Below are 20,797 nucleotides of genomic sequence, written 5' to 3' on the forward strand. Positions count from 1 at the left end.
TAATCCATTATCAGTTTTTGACAACTTAATGGGAACTAGATTATCAGATTCTACTCAATGAAACAAACATTTATTTAAAATCAGTTCTAAGATTCTGTGCAAGGGTCAAATAACTAATTATTTAAGGAAGCTGATTTCAAGAGCAGTGGAGGAATAGTACCCGGCTAGATAACTTGATGGTTCTGCCCAGCTCTCTTAAGACTAGCTGGTGGAGCATCTCACTAGGATGAGATCCTGGGTATTCTGAGGACTGTGGGATCCTAGAGAATTTAAAGGAAGGACAGTGGTTAATAAATAGGAAAACTCAGTATCAGAAGCAATAGCACTCCAGAAGCAGTGAGCTCACACAACTGCTGAACTGGTTTCTAAAACCGTTTTCAATAAAGGAATCAGTGCTTCTTGGGGAAATGAATGGTTCTGCAGCTGAGCAAGATGGATCCAGAATACTTTGTGGTTTTAGACAGTAAAGAGGTACAAAAAAAAAAAAAAAAGCAACAACAACAACAACAAAAACTAACCAAACAGAAAACTCAAACAAAATCATCCACAATGCTAACAGTATGTAAAAGGCAGACAGGAGTCAAAAAAAAAAAAAAAAAAAAAAAAAGTTCCAATGGTCAAACAATTTAAGTAATGAAATAAACAATATACATTAGAGTATAACCCAATGTATAAAATAAATACCACTAAATCTATATGGATATAAATACTCAAATAAATAAATGTATGGTGGTGAGGAGAGAGTAGACAAAATCTAAGTGCAGAAGAATTCCAAATAATGTACATAGATACTATGCACTGAATGACATGGAACATATATCCCCACCCTTTAAATAACTTCCTTTCAAGAAGCACGGTTTGGAAAAGGGAGAGAAAAGAGTAACTTTACAATAGAGAAATTTGACAAACAGCATTTCTATCAGAGGGGAAAGTAAGCCTTAATCATGGCATGAGTCCTTGATGGGATGTGATAGTGAGAACAGAGCTTTACATGTATGGTCTTCCTCCCCCAAACCCGTAATCTCAGTCTAATTAAGAGAAAAAAAAACATTTTAAAGATTAATAATATTCTACAAAATATCTAGCCTGTATAAACTGCCAAGGTTATTAAAAACAAGACAGAGGAGTTGCCACAACCAAGAGGAAATGAAGGAAACACAATGACTAAGTGTAATATATTCCCTAGATGATGGCCTAGAACAGAAAAAGGACATCAGGTAAGAACTAAGGAAATAACAATGAAGACTTCAGTTCACAATAAAACATTAATATCTGTTCATAAGTTGCAGCAAGTAAATGATATATAAGATGTCAAAATAAGAAAAACAGTGTTAGATATAAGGAAACTTTCTGAACTATCTGCACAATTTTTTTCTGTAAATCTAAAACTACTTTAAAATTTTAAAATATACTTTTTAAAAACCTGGTTTCACAAATGGTAAAAATCTGGTATTACAACCTCTAACAAAGCAAGTTCTCTTACCTTACATTTCGGCTTCCAGCTGGCTTGATCTATGTTCAAAAGTAGATTTCCTACTTCTACTTGAGAGCTAAGTTGCCAAATTAATTCAAGTTTAAAGAGCTGGCAGCAAAACCATTAGCAGTGGAGGTGAGTGACTGAAATGGTGCATTTTCAACATCATCAAAGCCCTCTGGCACACAACTCCTTATATAAAACAAATAAAGTGTTATGAGACAGTAAATTGAATATGATGTAATGCCAAATGATCAATTCAATGTGCCTTGTCAACAGAAAAATAGCAACTCCCTGCAGAAAATCATCCAAGTAATTGCTATGTAAGACACAGATACTGTTCTCCTCAGAGCAGCTGCTGATAGCTCAGGAGAAGGGGTGACGGCAGGTGGTGAGAATGTCACTGCCTCTTTTTAACCACTGTTTCTTGCTCCCTGTAGTCCCCCCCTGTTTGGTTATTGTCACTAGTTGGTCTCTGTGGAGAATGTTAAACAGATTTGTGAGGCTACTCAGCCCAGCCAAAGTTGAATAGCTTCCAGATTGTTAATATTCCACACCAACATTCCTACTGTGATAGATACGCTTATTTCATTCAGTCCTTCTGCCCAACTTATTTTTACCCTTTTTAAGAAAACAAAACAAAACACTAAAAGCTAAGAGTTTTCCATTATGTCCATTAATATGTGAAGGCTTTATGTACATTAATTAAAGCCCTCCAAGTAGATCTATGACTTGGCTACTTGGTTACCAGTAAGAACATTGAGGTTTAGAAAGTCTAAAAAAAACTTGCTGAAGATAAGAGATTAGCAAATAGCTGAGCTAAGATTTGAATACAGGAAATCTGATTATAGAGTTTGTGCATTTTCCAATGTGCCACCTAGCCTGCCCTGTATATCCTGCACATGGAAGATGGTCATTGCTTCCCCCACTAAATTGAAAGTTGTTTAAGGAAATGCATTACATTGTTTTTGGCTTTGTCTCTCCTACAGTCCCTAGAAACAACAAACACACTTCAGAATTGTTTGTTAAATAAAACATACATTGTGTGTGTGTGTGTGTGTGTGTGTGTGTGTGTGTGTGTGTGTCTGTAAGAGAGAGAGACAGAGAGAGACAGAGACAGAGAGACAGAGAGACTGATTTTAAAGATTATACATTTAAAACTTAAAACTGTATTGGCTTTAAAAAGAGAATGGAGTCTCTTTAATGTTTCCATGCCTTTTCCTTGTTCTTTATTGTTCTTGACATAAAAGGGCAAATTTACCAAGACAACTTTGCTACTTGAGTTGTTTATAGAAGGAAATAGTCAAGGACAGGTACTCCTTTTAGTTGCAAAAAAAATCAGGTCTTGAAAAAAACATTTCCTGGAGAAAAGGTTTTCAGGAAGAATGCTCTATACTGTATAATTTGCATAGCCAGCAGGGTAGTGTGATTATCTGGAGTAGAAAATCTTTTCTTAAAGTGGCCCAGTGCTTCTATGAGAGGCAAAACTTGATTAGTTGTGACACTGAGCACTGAGGAAAAATGCCCTGTCTACCTGGGACTGGTAAACATCCACATGTTCACATGCTCTGGGACTTGCTAATCGTTTGCAGTGTGTTTTAATAACTCTCTTAAGGAGGGAGATTACATGTCTTCGGAGACATAAAGATGCCAAAGGACCAATGAAGCAGATGTTTAGCATCTTCAAATAGGAGCAGAAACCTTGCTCCAAGACATTTCTATGGGTTGATGCATTTTGTAAGATCATGAACCGAGAGAAGCATTTCTGCAACTTTCAGGCGTTCTTTAGCATTACGAAGAGGGATCTTTATTAAATGACTCAGGCAGTAGTTCCTGTGAGATAATAACTAAGAAGAAGTCAGACCTGGGGAATCAAACAAGTAGGAAAGAGGAAGAAGGAGAGAAGGAGAAAGAAGAAAGAGTATCCGTGAAAAAACACAAAAGAATGTAGTTCTAAGATCTATGTAGCAAATTACTAAAAACTGGAGGTTTTAAAACAAAATACATGTGTTAGTTCACAATTTTGGAAGTGGAAGTCTGAAGTCAACATACCAGCAGAAGAAGAGTCAACCTCCCTCTGAAATCTTTAAAATAAAATCCCTTCTGGTCATTGGTATAGTGCTTGATATAGTTTCTGGTGTTTAAAATACTTTGAATTCCTTGAGTTGTATTTCTCCAGTCTCTGCCTCCATTGTCACAGGGTGTCCTCTCTGTCTCCTCAAAGTATTTCCCTCGGCATGAATTTGGGTCCACATTTTCCTCTTCCAATAAGGACACATATATTGGTACAGTGTCCTACTCTGCTATAGTATAAGCTCATACAAATGAAGCCAGAATTAGACAGGCAGTCAGTATAGATAAGTAAATCGAGTCAGGTTGGATCAAAGAGGCCAATTTGAGTCCAGGAGTTGGAGACTGTCCCCTGAAGGACTGAAATGCCTTCAGAGCCCTTCCTCCACCCTTATCAAGATAACTTGCTCCTGTTTCAAACTGTTGCTAAGGTAACCTGTCCCAGGAATTGTCCCTCCCTACAGGGAGTTATAAATGTCCTTAATTAATGTGTCCTAGGCTGCTCCATTTGGTTCTTCCCCCATCCATCTGCTTTTCAGATTTTGGCCATCTCCTGGGCCTAGTCAGGAAGGAAAGAGAAGAGGGGGAAGAGAGCAGGGAACAAAGAAAATCTAGGATGAACAAGATGACCCTAGTTGGTATCCTGGTATCCCTAGTAGTGATACCAGGATACCAACTAGGGTCCCCTTCTCCCTCCCTGGAAAAATCTATGCTACCCCCTTTTAAATAAATCCTACTTGCCACAGTGTGCTTCTTTAATATTCTACTTCAACATGTGAAGAAACAGGACTCATCACTGATAAACAGTGGTATCACTAACTACTAACTGCCAGAATATGACAAGAATAATATGCCATATTATTTCCAAATAAGATTACATTTTGAGTCACAGGGGTAAGAATTTCAATACAGCAGTTTGAGAGACATAACTCAACCCATGACAGAAGGTTTGCCAATTAAAATCAATTTTAAATGTGGTCTGGAAAGATAAAATTTCTCATTGAAAACCATAAAATCTTCTGAATTTGTTTTTTAGTATATCTGAAACTTTTGGATATAATATGTACCTTCACTGACTTCAAGGAGAAAGCCAATCATCAACCCTGGAAAGTTCTATGGTTGGGGACAGTGTGAGTAAGTTGCAGCTGTATGAAGAAAGCTGGTAGGACTTGATATTTAATTTTGCTCATGCAAAATGCTAACCTTGGAATTTGAACTTCATAAATGCAAGATAAGGGTGAAGAAATGAATGGAGATCAGTGATATATGGAAGGTTTGTGAGCTATAAAGTCTGAGAACTCAGTACATGCTACATAATGGCAGGGAGTCTTGTCTTTTGTTGTTCGACATTTTACCCCCAGTTCCCGGAGAAGAACCTGGCACAAAGTCAACTCTTAATTTCTGTTCAATGAATGAATGGATGAATTGATAAGAGCCGTGGCTGGGAGTCAAAGTATCAGTGGCTACTAAACTAGAGATGCTGGTTTCAAATTCTGTTTCCACCCCATAAAACTCATGATGTCAGTCATGTGTTGTCATTGTGAGACCTCCTGCTTTCATGTATAATAGCATAATTAGTAAGATTTTTTATGAATATTTAATATTGTGAGTTCGGGGCAGCTTACAGTCTAGGCACTGTAGGGGAATACACAGGGAAAATGATACAAAATCATGACTTCAAAAATTTTCCATATTTAATAGTCTAGATTACCAAAATAGAGCATCTTAAATGATTAAAATAAAGATTACAACTCATAGCACTGATCATAAAAAAATTTTCCCTAGATTTCAAAGAAATATGACATATATAGAAAAACATGGCTGCTCATTTCCCCATCTCAGATACATTCATTTCTTTTATAATATTGTAAACATCAAAATACCCTCCATTTTAATTCCTTGATATAGCTAAAAGTCATTCTTTTAGTATTGTTTTAAACTATTATTCCCAATAATTTCCCCTCCAACACTTGAGCCTTAACTTTTTATTGGCTGCTATTATCAGTACTATGTGATGCCATTTATTGAAGTCTCTTGGTAGCGAAAAGACAAATAATATTCAAGAAACTCCAAATATTGAGATTGGCAAGATATACACATTCAAGGAGCCAGAATATGACAAGAAGCAGCTTCAGAAAGAGCACAAGGCAAGGGGCTGCAGTGGGGCCTGTTTTTCCAAAGAATGAGAATCATCAGAAATCTGTCCCTGAAGAGTCTTCTTGGGAGGATATTCAAAATCAAAGACTATCAGGGGCCTCAGAAGCAACAGGCCTCTCATCTGTTAGTGTTCTGTATAATTGACTTTACTGCAAATACATTTACCCAATTTCTTTTCCCTTTGTCTTTTTTGTTTCCTCATGATATTTAACTATCACGGGCCTTGTTCACTCCCTAATCGGTGATCTTTTCTTCTTTATTGTATATTTTATTCTGAATATTTATCATTTCTGCCTACTCTTGACTATAGGCTGTGATAGCTCCTCAGCTTTCTAACAGAACCGATTGCTGTATTGTTTTTTTATATTTGTAGCCTAAGTTCCTAAGAAGATTTTCCAGAAGATTCTGAGGCCATCACAAGCAATGTGAGTGGCTTTTCTAGTGAGGCCCAATGACACCTACAGAGGCAACTTTGTGCTCTGCAGCACCACGCTATGGAACGCACTGGGAGCCTCAGGGAAAGGCCTTTGGAGAGGACAAGAGTCAGATATGAGTGTAATTCAAGATCTTCTGCCACACCTGGTCAAGTCACTGAACTTCCTTAGGCCATTCTTTCCTTCTCTGCAAAATGAGGGGAAAACCACATATAATCCATGAAAAGAGGTAATGTAGGTGAAAATTATTAAAAAGTTTATTAAACTCCTGCATATTTATAAACTAATTCTACTATTATTCTTGACCTTTTTAGGAGTCAAAATGATTGAAATGAAGTGCTTTTTGAAAAAGTGAAATCAAGGCTTTTTGTTATAAAAATCTTTTACCTCCTTGGTTAGATTACCACTATATGTATGTATATACAGATAATATATATGCTATTGTGAGTCAGGTAGTTTTCATGATTTCTTTTTTAGCAGATTTATTACTAGAGTATAGAAAAGCTATTGTTTTCTGTCTATTAATCTTATATTCTGGTACTTCACTGAATTTGTTTATCAGCTCTAGAAGTCTCTGGTTGAAGATTTTTGGGGTCTTCTATGTATAGGATCATGTAATCAACAAATTGACACCTACAATTCTTTTCCTATTTGTAGGATTTTGATGATTGTTCTGGCTAGAGTTTTAAGTACTATTTTGAATAGAAGTAGTGAGAGTAAACATCCTGTCTTTTTCCTGATTGCAGAGGAAATACTTCCCGTTTTCCACATTCAGTATGATGTTGGCTTTGGGTTTGTTGTATATAGCTTTTCTGGTGTTGAGGTAAGTTTCTTCTTCCCATAGTTTCTTCAGTGTGTTTAACATGAATGGAAGCTAGATTTTGTCAGTCTTTTTCTGCACCTATTGAGCTGATGATATTTGTCCTTCCTTCTATTTTTGTGCATTAATTTGAGTTTGTTGTAACAACCTTGCATCTCTAGGATGAAACCAACTTGATTATAGTTTATTATCTACTTCATGTGTTTTGAATGTGGTTTTCCAATACTTTATTAAAGATTTTTGCTTGAATCGGGGATGTAAAGTGTTCTTTCCTTGATATGTCTTCATCTGGTTTTGCTGTCAGGGTGACATTGGCTTCATGGAATGATTTTTTGCAGTGTTCCCTAGCTTTCTATTTTATGGAATAATGTGAAGAGGGTTGGAGTTTTAAAGGTTCTTCTTTAAAGGTCTGGTAGAATTTGAATGAGAAACTCTCTGGTCTGAGATTTTCTTTGTTTGAAGCCATTTTATTACTGCTTAAATCTGTTTATTAATGATCTGTTTATGTTTCTATATCTTTGTGGTTCAATTTGAGTAGATCATATGTGACTACAAATTTGTTGATATCTTCTATATTTTCTAATTTTAATGGAAAATACTTTTTCAAAATAGTTCCTAATGACCCACTGGATTTCAGAAATGGCTGTGGTGCTACCTCATTTTCATCAATAATTTTGTTGTTTGAGTCATCTCTCTTCCTTTTGGTTAGTTTGACTAGGGGTTTATCAACCTTATTTATCTTTTTAAGAAACCAACTCTTTATTACATTAATTATTTTAATTTTTATTTCTTTTTTCTTTATTTTAAAAATGTTTATTTTATTAATTTTGACATTCATCTTAATTATTTCCTGTCTTCCATTGGTTTTGCTGGGATTGTGGCTCAGCGGTAGAGCGCTCGCCTAGCACAGACGGGACCCGGGTTCGATCCCAGCACCACATAAAAATAAAGGCATTGTGTTAAAAAAAATAGATTGTTCCTGCTTTTATATAGCCTTTATATATAACATTAGACTGCTTACTTGGGATATCTATATCTTTTTTTTAAAAGGTAGGCACTTAATGCTATATACTCCCTTACCTTCATAGTGTCCCATTAATTTTGTTATGTTATCACTATTTTCATCTGAAACTTGATTTTTGAAATTTCTTATTCTTTTCTTCTAAGATCCATTTCTTATTAAATAAGAGCAATACTAGAGGCATTGCACATAATACCTGATCTCAGATTAAACCACAGAGCTATAGTAATGAAAATAACATAGTATTGACATAAACAAAGATATGAAGATTGGTGCAATAGAATAGAAGACAGAGAGACAAATCCACATAGATAACAGGCATCTGGTTCTTGACAAAGGTGCCAAACTATATGTTATAGAGAAGATAGACTATTTAAAAAATGGCGTGGGAAAAACTGGATAATCATTTGTAGAACAATGAAAGTAGATCCCTATCACCCATTCTGCACAAAAATCAACTCAAAATGAATCACATGCCCAGGAATTAGACCAGAAAGACTGCAACTTGTAGAATAAAACATAAGATCAACCCTCCAACCTGGCACAAGAAAAAAACATCCTTAATAAGACTCATTGAGCTCAAGAAATAAAACCAGGAATCAATAAGTGGAAAGGCATCAAAGAAAAAAAAAAAAAAAAAAAAACTTCTGAACAGCAAAGAAAACAAAAGCATGAAGAAACAGCCTACATAAAGAAGAAAATCTTTGCCAGCTACTCTTCTGATAAGAGATTCATATCCAGGATATATAAAGAATCCACATTTAACCTGGAAGAAGAAAATAATTCAACCAACAAATTGTCAAATGATCTAAATAGATATTTATTTCCTTATTTATTTATTTATTCATTGGTATTAGGGATTGAACTCAGGGGCACTCGACCACTGAGCAACATCTACAGCCCCATTTTGTATTTTATTTAGAGACAGGGTCTCACTGAATTGCTTAGTGCCTCACATTTTCTAAGGCTGACTTTGAACTCTGGATTTTCCTGCCTCAGCTTCCCGTGATGCTGGTATTACAGGCATGAGTAACCATGCCCAGCTTAGATAGACATTTCTGGAAAGAAGAAATACAAATGGCCAACAAATATATGAAATAATGTTTATCATCCTTAACAATCAGGGAAGTGCAAGTCAAAAACTACACTCAAAATTTATCTCACTCACTTCAGTTAGAATGGCAATCATCAAAAATATTAATTTTAGCAAGGATTTGGAGATAAATGTACATTTATAATAGTTGTTGCACTGAAAATAGGTACAACCACTTTGAGAAGCAGTATGGAGATTCCTCAAAGACTAGGAACAGGACCACTATATGACCCAAGTTTCCCAATCTTTGGTATTTGCCCAAAAGAACAAAAATCAACATACTACAGGGAAATATGCTTACAAATGTATATAGCAGCACAATTCACAATAACCAGGTTATGGAACAAGCTTAGGTGTCTATCAACAGATGAAGAGAATATGATATGTGCAAATATTGGAGTTTTATTCAGCCACAAACAAGATTTAAATCTGGTCATTTGCTGATAAATGGATGGAACTGAAGAACATCACGTTAAGTAAAAATAAGCCAGTCTAAAACAGTATCAAATGTTTTTAATCATTTGATTAAAATTTAATGATTTAAGCTAGAAAGAAAAAAAATCAATTGAAAATGAAAGCGCTCACAAAAATAGAAAGGAGACCAGTAGAGAGAAGGAGGGAATTTAGGAGGGAGGTGGTGAGGGCATGGGGAAGTATTGAGGAATGATACCTACCAAATTATGTTATGTCTATATACAAATATACAAATCCTGCCTATATATAAATATAATGCACTAATTAAAATAATAATAATGGAAAGGAGATCAGTAAAGTAGAACAAGAGGATTCAGGAGGAGGTGAGGGAAAGGGAAGATACTGGAGAATTGTATTGATCAAATTATGTTATGAATATTTGAATTATATTCAAATATAGTATAATGAATCCCACTATTATGTATAATTTTAATGCACCAATAAAAACACCAAATGAGGGACAAAGGGAGAAATTTATGTTTCTTGGAATATCATTCTAAATTTTGTAATATCTATAAAATTCTCTCAGTATACTTCATGCAAAAATTCTGTTGTATGTTAAGTTGAACACAGTGACCTGAAAGTTTAATATTAACGGGTCTGCATTCCAAATGGTGTTGGAGAAACCATAAATCAAGAGTGAAATCAGTATTCCTTGATACTCTCCTGCAATCAGTTGTCACTTTCCTCGGGTAAGTAGGCAAAGGGCCATTTGTAGAACTGCCAAACCCAAGTCCCCCATGCTGCAATTTGAGCCCATTTCCTATTATTTTATCCACTATGGAAAAGAACAACAGCTGGACACATCAATTTGCATAATAACCTCTCTTTCTCAGAGATTGCTGGAAGGTCAGGTCTGTATTCTTGCTAACCCATCTCTGCAGAACTCTCTCAAATTTCTTTTGCTCCTTTCTGAGCAATAAAGCTGTTTTGTTGTTATTGTTTTTTTAGAAAGCTGTACTGCCTTTAAATTTTTTGAGTGCTTGACTATATAAGACTCCTTTTCCAAATCTTTCACATTTTCTTAGTTGGAGAAGATGTTTTAAAAAGAAACAAAAACGACAACAACAAAATACCCTTCTTTTATGAATAAATCATCTGGCTAGTATTCTGGAGTTATTTAGCTTTTTCTTTTTCTTTTCTTTCTTTTTTTTTCTCATGCACTGCTGAGACTTTTGTAGCATATCAAATTTAACTGAGATTAAATCCTTGGCTGGAAGGTAAATTTGGGGATTAATTTAGTCCCGATTATACTATAAGAAATTTCATAATATCAGTGACAAATAATGTACATAAATTTTCAGCTTTTTACAATGTTTTCTTATATGGATAAGCTTAAGGGAACCAGTGAAGGAATTTTATTTTAATGTAATACAAATGAGATCCAACTCAGGGTAGAATCCTTTCTCACTTCTTATGGTTCTTTAAGATTCTCAATTTGAGGATTACGTATAGAGAGCTACACTAGACAAATGCACAGATTTTACTTTCCATAACTTTATTATAGTGATAAACTTAAAATTCATGAAAAAAGCTTATGATTTATTTCAAGTTATAAAAATATATACATTTTTAATTCTGAAATATTTCTATACAAGTATTATTTAAGGAGATGAGACTACATTGAAATAACATGTATTTTTATAGATTTTGAAGATAATCAGATCTGATGGAGGGTGGTGATCCCATAATTTAAAACAAACAAATCCAATGGAAAAGACTTCACTGCTGGTTTTTATGAAGTATTAAAGTAATTGGCCCTGGACTACCCTTCTCGTTAAAAAAAAAAAGTCTGCTAACATTGGGGAAATATACAAAATAGCAGATTTTATGCAATAGGCAGAGCAAGACTGTGATCAAATTAGAAAAGAGAAATTCATTTTTGGCCTGCCTCTGTGCATGGAGATAATTGGGTCACTATAAGACATAGCTAGAGTAGAAGAGGAGCATGGTGGAGAACCATTAAGCTGAGTATGTCAGAGTTTAGATTGCAAAGTGGCTGGCATCTAATTAGTAGGGCACACAACAGTAAACTGCATTGGGAAGTGTATGTAGAACTTTAGAAGAAGGACTTCACGGATCCTTCCCCAAGGCTATATCTACAGATGCAAAGGGTGAGATTAGGTACTGTTTACAAGAAATCATCTGCTACAGAACCAAAAGTGAAATAGACCAGAATTTGAGCTATGCTGGAAGATCATGGAATTCTGGATTTGTCTGTGTGAAGAGACAATTCTAACACTCTGGACATGCAACAAAGACAACCGCAGCAACAAACCTACCTTAAGGACTAAGATCGTGACCTAAAAGGTTTTTTTAATACCTGCCCTAAGAAAATATAAAACAAGATCTCAACACCTTCACACATAAAACAGAGGTTAGTATTGAAGTCTTCCAAAGTACACAGCCTTGGGAAATAACTCTAGCTTTTTGTAGATCTTGAAGAAAACCAAGTTGGAAATCATGCATGAGATGGGAGCAGTTATGCCCAGAGAAGAGAGTATCCGTATTCAAGAATCCATCAATTCCATTCACCATATTAACAGAAGAAAGGAGACAAATAATTCTATTGACTCAATAAAAGCAGGGAAAGATTTAACAAAACCTCAAACTCATCCAAGAAAAAAACTCAGCAACCTGATAAAGGACATATATTAAAATCCTCTGCTGACACTGCAGTGCATGGTTCATATTGAATGGTTTTTCTCCAAAATGTACAACTCAAGGGTGTCCACTCTCCATGCTTCTATTCAAAGTTGTGCTTTCGGTATTAAATAGTACAATAAAGTAATAATAGGAAAAAACTAGGGGAGAAGAAATAAATCCATTGTTATTTATTGATGGGATGGTCATTTACATAGGAAAATCTAAGCAATCCACAAAGAAGTTGCAAGAACTATCAGAACTTTAGCAATTTTCATTTACAAGAGCATATAAATACTTAGGAATAAAGGTAAGTAAAATTCACGTGGAAAACTATACAACACTGCTGAGAAAAATTAAAGGAGGTTTAATAAATGGTGAAATATACCATGTCCTTGACTTGTAATGTGGTTTAGATGTCCTAGAGTTGATCTGTAAATTCAATGCAAAATCCACAAATATTTTTTTTATCAAAACGGGAGTTGCTTTTAAAGTTTATCTGAAAATGTAAACCAAGGGGAATAGCAAAATTAATTTTGGGGAAACACACACACACACACACACACACACAGGATAGGGCTTATATAAATCCTAAAGTTTGATTTCAAGTGTTTGGGGAAGTTTCCCTGATTAAGACCATAGGGTATTTGTGAAAGGATAAATACATGAATGGAATACAATACAGTGCACGAAGATACTCTCACACACGTTCATTGTTTTCTAAAAAGACAACAAAGTAATCTAATGATTATAGTTATTTATTTCTATTAATGCTGTAAAAACGGAAGGATTTCCAAAAGAAAAACATAACAAATATTGACCTGTCAATCATACTTTTTAGAAAATAATTCATAAAGAAAAATAAATCTAAAGTAAAAGCAAAATTATAAAACTTTTTTGTAAAAAAAGTAGAACTAAAACTTTATGACCTTGCAATTAAAAACTTCATTCCCTCCTCCCATCTTTTCTTCTTCCTTTCTTTCATATGCTCATCAATGAGAAAATAAGGGTTTATTTTTGTTTTTGTTTGGGTACTGGGAGTTGAAATCAGGGGCACTTGACCACTGATCCACATCCCCAGCCATATTTTGTATTTTATTTTGAGGCAGGATATCACTGAATGTCTTAGTGCCTTGCTTTTTCTAAGGAGGGCTTTGAACTTGTGATCTTCCTACCTCAGCTCCTGAGCTGCTAGGATTACAGGCTAGGATTAGGATTTTAGCACCCATTTTGCTAAAGTAATTTGCCCCAAACAAGCCCCCAAAACCCTATGCTGGACAGAAGTTCAGCTAGATAATTTTTCTGGCCTTTTCTAGTTTCTTTGAGTCATTCAATTTCAGTATGCTTATTTAGTTTTCTTGACACAATTGGCTGGTCATGGAAAGGCACTTTGGAAAACAGTTATACAGGCAATTCTTTCCCTCATCAAGTTCATTTATTGATGCTTTAATGCCCCCCATTGATGTATAAGCTGTGCTTATTGTACCAGCTCTGACAGAAACTTTCAGGTGATGTTTTGTTTTTTTCAGAATTGGCTACATTTTTTTAAATAATTGACATAGCTGAATTTGCACAGGAGATATTTCTTTTTTCCATCTAAAAAGACTTTCCCATCATAAATTAATTGTTGGTCAGGGGTCCATGTTGTATTTGACATCGGCAAACATTCATTAACATAAAATGACAAATACTCAGGTGGCAAACAATTTATGCAACTTGGAACAGGAAAACAGACTAAGGCAGAGAACAGGGTGAATCATTCATCTTTCTTAAACTTTACTGTAGCTGCTCAAATTTTACTTGCTTCTATCTCTTTAAGTGGAAATTGTGAGAAATATTGAGCTATCTGTATAAGTCACTCAACGATGAATTCAGCAAGGAGAAGGGAATCACATTAAAAACATGAACATATAAATTTTAAAAAAAGAACTGAACTGAATGTTTCAGGTTTGACCTTGGAGAAGTGTGTACTGCCTAGTGTTCAATTAAAGAGATTTTGAAACCTTTGGGATGGTGAACATTTACAATAGGTTATTTGTAAAAAAAAAAAAAAAAAAAAAAAAATGTGTATGTAATATAATTGCAATAATGTATTCGTTAAAATTTATAATTTTAAGGACTTGTATTTTTAGGTCTTAAGACAAACTATGAATTTCTTCTGTTTTCTGGGGGTACCAGGGATTGAACTGAGGGGCACTCGACCATTGAGCCACATCCCCAGCCCTATTTTTTATTTTATTTAGATACAAGGTAACACTTAATAGCTTAGTGCCTTGCTTTTTCTGATGTTGGCTTTGAGCTTGAGATCCTCCTGCCTCAGCCTCCCCAGCCACAGGGATTATAAGCATGTGCCACTGCACCCAGCTAAACTTATGTGTTTCTAATAATGTATTCATTTGTTATTTCAGGAAGCACTCATTAAGAACTTGTGAAGTGGATATTGTGTTAAATACTAAAGGGAAAGAGTAACCCAAAATGTCAATAGGGAGTTCCTAGAGAAAGGTTAGAAAGACACAAGTTAAAAAGACAATTGCATCAGGCAGACAAAACCTTGATGAATGCAATACTTACCTTATGGGAGCCTTACCAGGGATGTTAACACACTAAAAGTCAAGTCGAAAGGCAAACATGAATTGTAATTTGAAAGAGCACACTTTGTTAAAGTGGAGGGGGAATATCAGTCAAAGATGACCAAATATATTGAGAAAAGAAAGCAGGACACGTAAGAAAAAAATAAAGTAGAATGTGAGGGAAGCAATCTTCGAAAATAATAGTGGGGGTTGGATGCAGGTAGCATTTCTGAGTATAAAGGCCTCAAAAATGGTGTGGGATTGTATCCTAAGGGAAATAGGGAGCCAAAGAAGGACTTAACTAGAAACTTCATCAAATTTACATCTTAGAACACTCACTTTCTGAGTCAATGTGATAATGGATTAGATGGAAATCCTCCTTTCTTTAATTTGTTGCCTCAGGTTCCCAGTTGCACTTCTGCCACTAGGTGGATGGTAAAATTACACTACTAATTGCTGGCATCCAAATAAATGTCCTGCAATCATTACAAATGCTGCTTAAAGCCATACCCAATGGACAACCTTCTGGAGACTTTATCGAAGTAAATTTATGTGTAAACCTAATAGTGTGAATGAAACATAGGCAGTTTGAAAAATGTAAATATTCAAATTCAGGTATTTATTTTTAGGCAGTACTAATTTATTTTTTTTAACATTTAATAGTCTAAGTCTATTTACTCTTATCTTAAACCAATGAGTGTTTTACAATTTAGGAATTCACTTTAAATAATGAAGTGCCTCAATCCTTCTATTAGCTTACTTTTGAGTGGGGCACACTCTTAAGTTGGGGTCCAAATTTTCCATATTTTATTAGTTATTTATATAAACATTACATCTTATCTGTCACATTTAAGGCATCTGAAATATGTAAGCTTGAAACTTGTATTTATGTATTTACTCTTTTAAATCTCTTTAGTAATATTTGTGAATAATCATAATTGATTGATATATTTTGCTTACATTTATGAGGGATATACTTTAAGGCACAGAGTACATAAAACAAAACTAGGCAATTCTGTATCAAAGTTCTTATTTATTTAATTATTTTGCAAAACTTGGGATTGAATTAGGGGTGCTCTACTAGTGAGCTATATCCTCAGTACTTTTTATTTTTCATTTTGAGGCAGGGACTCCTTAAATTGCCCAGGATAGACTCAAATTTTATGATCTTCCTGCCTCAGCTTCCTGAGTCACTGAGATTGCAGGTGTTCATCAAGCCAGGTTAATACCAAAGATCTGTATCAACTTTTATAGTGGAAGTGAATTGTCAGTAAATTGTAACTATAGTTCAAAAACAAAGTATCAGGTAAACTATGACTATCCTACTACAAAAATATTTGCCAGAGGGATTTGCCTTTTTTTAAATAAATAATATTAACATTTTAAAAGAGAAGAGTTTATTGGGTGTTTGCTTTGTGAGAAAAATGAAATCTGAATAGATATTTATTTAAAAAATTCGTTTCCACAAAATAAGTTAAATTTTCCGAATAATCTTAAGAAAATTAAATACTGTATAAATTTGAATGTATTTTCATAGCTTGAAACTAGCTAATCACATTTTTAAATAAAATATGCTCCTGGTAACCTGGAGGGAAATGGCCCATGCTTGTGATGAAAGAAAGTGTTTGTGTGGGAGTTAGGTGGGGCTTGCAGACCAGAGACAAACATGCTTATTTTGCTTAAGGATGTGATTTGGATTTCTGTTCCTAAGACAAAGAATGTAGAGCCAGAATAAAGGAACACCAGATGTTACCTTTTTTGTAATTAAAGAGCATAAACCAAAATTTCCTAATTTGGAATAAGAGCCTTATTATACCTCATTACTACAATGTAAATACTCCTATTATGTGACCTTCCAAGTTCAATCATTATTTCCAATGCAAATCTTTTTTAAGTTCCTACTATATTGTGCATATTGGTCAAGGCACTTGGGATGTATCAGTGAATAGTGTACTCAAATGTATTGACAGTTCTGGATGTTGTTTTATGGTGGCATTAGATCCCAGACATATCTGCAGGTGAGAAGGAGTTTTTTGTTTATTGGTTTTATTTTTATTTTTTTATTGAATTTTTAAATTTGTAACTTACTATGAATTTTTCAAATTTATGAAGAAGGAGGGAGAATAGAACAAACTCTTTTGTACCCATTACATTTTATAAATTTATACCCAATATCGTTTGCCCTTAACTCTTTTTTTTTTTTGCTAAATATTTTTTAGTTGTACATGGACACAATACCTTTATGTTATTTATTTTTATGTGGTGCTGAGGATTGAACCCTGTGCCTCACATGTCTTAGGCAAGCACTCTACCACTGAGGTATAATCCCAGCCCCTTTGCCCTTTACTCTTTTGTCACATCTACTCTTTTTTAAAAAAATTATTGAGCTATCATAAATGCATATAATATTAATAAACTTTTACAAATTGAATGTATTTGTGGATCCAGTACTAAGAGCAATATATACTATAGTACTAATCCTCAGAAGAGTTCTCATTTATTAATTCTGCCTATTACTATATATTCTTTAGTTCATGTAGACTATAGGGTCATAGGATCACACAGAATATAGTTATTTGTGCCTGGTTGTTTTTTCTTCTTCTCCTTCTCCTTCTCCTTTTCCTTCTTCTCCTTCTCCTTCTCCTTCTTCTTCCATTGTTATGCTTGTCAGTTTCACCCATATTTTTGCATGTAGTTTTAGGCTGCTCGTTCTCATTTCTGTATAATAATGTATCATATGTCTATGCCATACTTTCTTTTTAATACATTGTATACATGAGTATTTGCAGTCTGAGGTTGGGGCTAACAATAGTGCTTGTATAAACATTCACATTTGTTCCATTTAATGAAAAATATTACGTCAGGGATATGCATATTTAGCTTTGATAGATAATGCTAAATCTTTTCCAAACTGGGGATAACTTATTCTCCCAATAGCAAATTGTGCATTTCCTTTTGCTCCATGTTCTCATCTAGACTTATTTCTTTGTTTCTAATGTTTGAACACTATATCCCATTATGGTTTTAATTTGCATTCCATAGAGATTCATGAAGTTAATCACTTTCTTCCTCTTCCTCTTCTGCCTTCCGTATTTCTCCTTTTTGTTCAACTATTTGTATATCTTCTTGTATAAAGAGTTTCTTCATTCTGACTGGAGTGAGATGAAATCTTAGAGTAGTTTTGATTTGCATTTCTCTAATTGCTAGCAATGATGAACTTTTTATTCATATATTTGTTGATTGATTATCATTTTCTGAGAAGTGTCTGTTCAGATCCTTGGCCCATTTATTGATTGGGTTATTTGGTTATTTTATTATTATTATTATTATTATTATTATTGTTATTATTATTATTATTATTATTTGGTGTTTAGCTTGTTTAGTTCTTTATATACCCTAGAAATTAGTGCTCTATCTGATGTGTGAAGGAATGCAATGGACATCATTATCCAAAGTACATGCATGAAGACACGAATTGGTGTGAATATACTTTTTATACAACACGAGATATGAAAAATCTGTGCTCTATATGTGAATATGAACTGTAGTTCATTTCTCTGTCATATAAATTAAAAAATTAATTTAAAAAAGAATACTTAAAAAAGAGTTTCCCAAACCTTTTGATTATTTTCCCGTTTCTTAATTTTTTGAAGTTTCTTATTCTGTATGCACTCTATTTCTTCCATGATTTATGTTACCTTTCAACTTTCTTAATAATGTCTTGATTAATAATATTTCTAGATTTAATATAGATTATCTTGTTCTTTTATGATTGGCACTTTTTAGTTTTAAGTTTAAGAAATATTTAACTATTACTCATTCACAAGGATGTTTCCTTATACTTTTCCCATTAAAAATGTCCTGTTTTGTCTCATAAATTTAGATTACAGTCCATTTTGGTCTGGAATCCACAGTACCTGGCACTTTTAGAAACCTGAAAATGCTCATTTATTTTTTATGCAGCTGGGCTTTTATAAGAAAAATATATATACTCAAATAGAAGTAAATTTCTGCCTAGTAACTTCAAAATATACTTGACTATTAGATATATCAGAAAATAACAAATTCCTTTTTCACAATGAGTCTGCTGCCAGAACTGGCATAGTGAAAACCTCCACTAAATCAAAGCCCAAAAGGGAAAGGAAAAGACTCACAAAAACATTGTTGTCATTGGACACATTGATTCCGGCAAGTCTACCATTACTGGCCATCTGATCTACAAATATGGTAGAATCGACAAAAGAACTATTGAAAAATTTAAGGAGAAAGCTGCTGAGATGGCCAAGGACTCCTTCAAGTAAGCCTGGGTCTTAGATAAACTGAAAGCTGAGCATGTGTGTGGTACCACCATTAACATCTCCATGTGGAAATTTGAGACCAGCAAGTATTATGTGACTATCATTGATGTCCCAGGACACAGAAACTCTATCAAAAACATGATTACAGGCATGTCTCAGGCTGACTGTGCTGTCCTGATTGTTGTTGAGCATGCCCTTCTGGCCTACACACTGGGTCTGAAACAACTAATTGTTGATATTAACAAAATGGATTCTACTGAGCCACCCTACACTCAGAAGAGATAGGAGGAAATCATTAAGGAAGTCAGCACCTATATTAAGAACATTGGCTACAACCCTGACACAGTAGCATTTGTGCCAATTTCTGGTTGGAGATGTAACAACATGTTGGAGCCTAGTGCTAATATGCCTTGTTTCAAGGGATGGAAAGTCACCCATAAAGATGGCAGTGCCAGTGGAACCACATTGCTTGAAGCTTTAGAATGCACCCTGCCACCAACTCACCCAACTGACAAGCCTTTGCATCTGCCCTTCCCGGATGTCTACAGAATTGGTGGCATTGGTACTCTCCCTGTGAGCCAAGTGTAGTCTGATATTCTCAAGCCTAGTTTGGTGGTCGCCTTTGCTCCAGTCAATGTCACAACAGAAGTAAAGTCAATTGAAATGTACCATGAAGCTCTGAGTGAAGCTCTTCCCAGAAACAACATGTGGGATTCAATGTCAAGAACATGTCTGTCAAAGATGTTCATTATGGCAATGTTGCTGGTAATAGCAAAAAAATGACCCACCAATGGGCGTAGCTGGTTTCACTGCATAGGTGAATATCCGGAACCATCCAGGCCAAATCAGTGCTGGCTATGACCCCGTACTGGATTGTCACACAGCTCACATTGCTTGCAAGTTTGCTGAAGTGAAAGAAAAGGTCGATGGCCATTCAGATAAAAAGCTGGAAAATTGTCCTAAATTCTTGATATGGTTCTAGGAAGGCCCATGTGTGTTGACAGCTTCTCTGACTATCCTCCTTTGAGTCATTTTGCTGTGTGATATGAGGTAGATGGTTGCTGTGGGTGTCATCAAAGCAGTGGACAAGAAGGCTGCTGGAGCTGGCAAGGTCACCAAGTCTGCCCAGAAAGCTCAGAAGGTTAAATGAATATTACCCTTAACACCTGCCACCCAAGTCTTACCCCAGTGGAGGAACAATGGTCTCAGAAATGTTTGTCTCAATTGGCCATTTAAGTTTAATAGTAAATTAATGATAACAATGCATCGGAAAACCTTCAGAAGGAAAGGAAAACATTTTGTGGACCATTTGTGTGTGTGTGTGTGTGTGTGTGTGTGTATGCAGCAGTTTAAAATTATTAGTTTTTAAAATCAGTACTTTTTAATCGAAACAATCTGACCAAAAATCTGTCACAGAATTTTGAGACCCACAAAAAAAAAAAAAAAAAAAAAAAGCTTAATGAGAAACCTGTGTCTTCTTTTGGTCAACATGAACTTCTATACAAATGTTAGGCAAGAGTTCCTCAACCTATTTCTGGTGTTGAGATTCTGTTAACTTCATGAGTATAATTAAGTTTTCTAGTTGGGAATTTAGTTTGGAAGGAAAACTAAGGGGGATCTTGTCTCAAGTACCTAGTGAGTATCTGGGAGGACTGTACTGATTACAACATCTGGTTAGGGTAAAAAATAACTTTGTGATTTACTTTAGAGTGTCACAACTGTAATATTAAAGGCTGTTACTTA

At 34.7% G+C, this 20,797-nt stretch overlaps 1 pseudogene; it reads left to right on the top strand.

Annotated features, from left to right (window-relative positions):
- The window catches only part of LOC114094754 (elongation factor 1-alpha 1-like), a 60,950-nt pseudogene extending 40,727 nt beyond the window's left edge, over positions 1 to 20,223 (top strand).
- The last annotated feature ends 574 nt before the right edge of the window (positions 20,224 to 20,797 follow it).

Source organism: Marmota flaviventris, chromosome 11 (genome assembly GCF_047511675.1).
Source record: "Marmota flaviventris isolate mMarFla1 chromosome 11, mMarFla1.hap1, whole genome shotgun sequence".
Classification (NCBI taxonomy): Eukaryota; Metazoa; Chordata; class Mammalia; order Rodentia; family Sciuridae; genus Marmota; species Marmota flaviventris.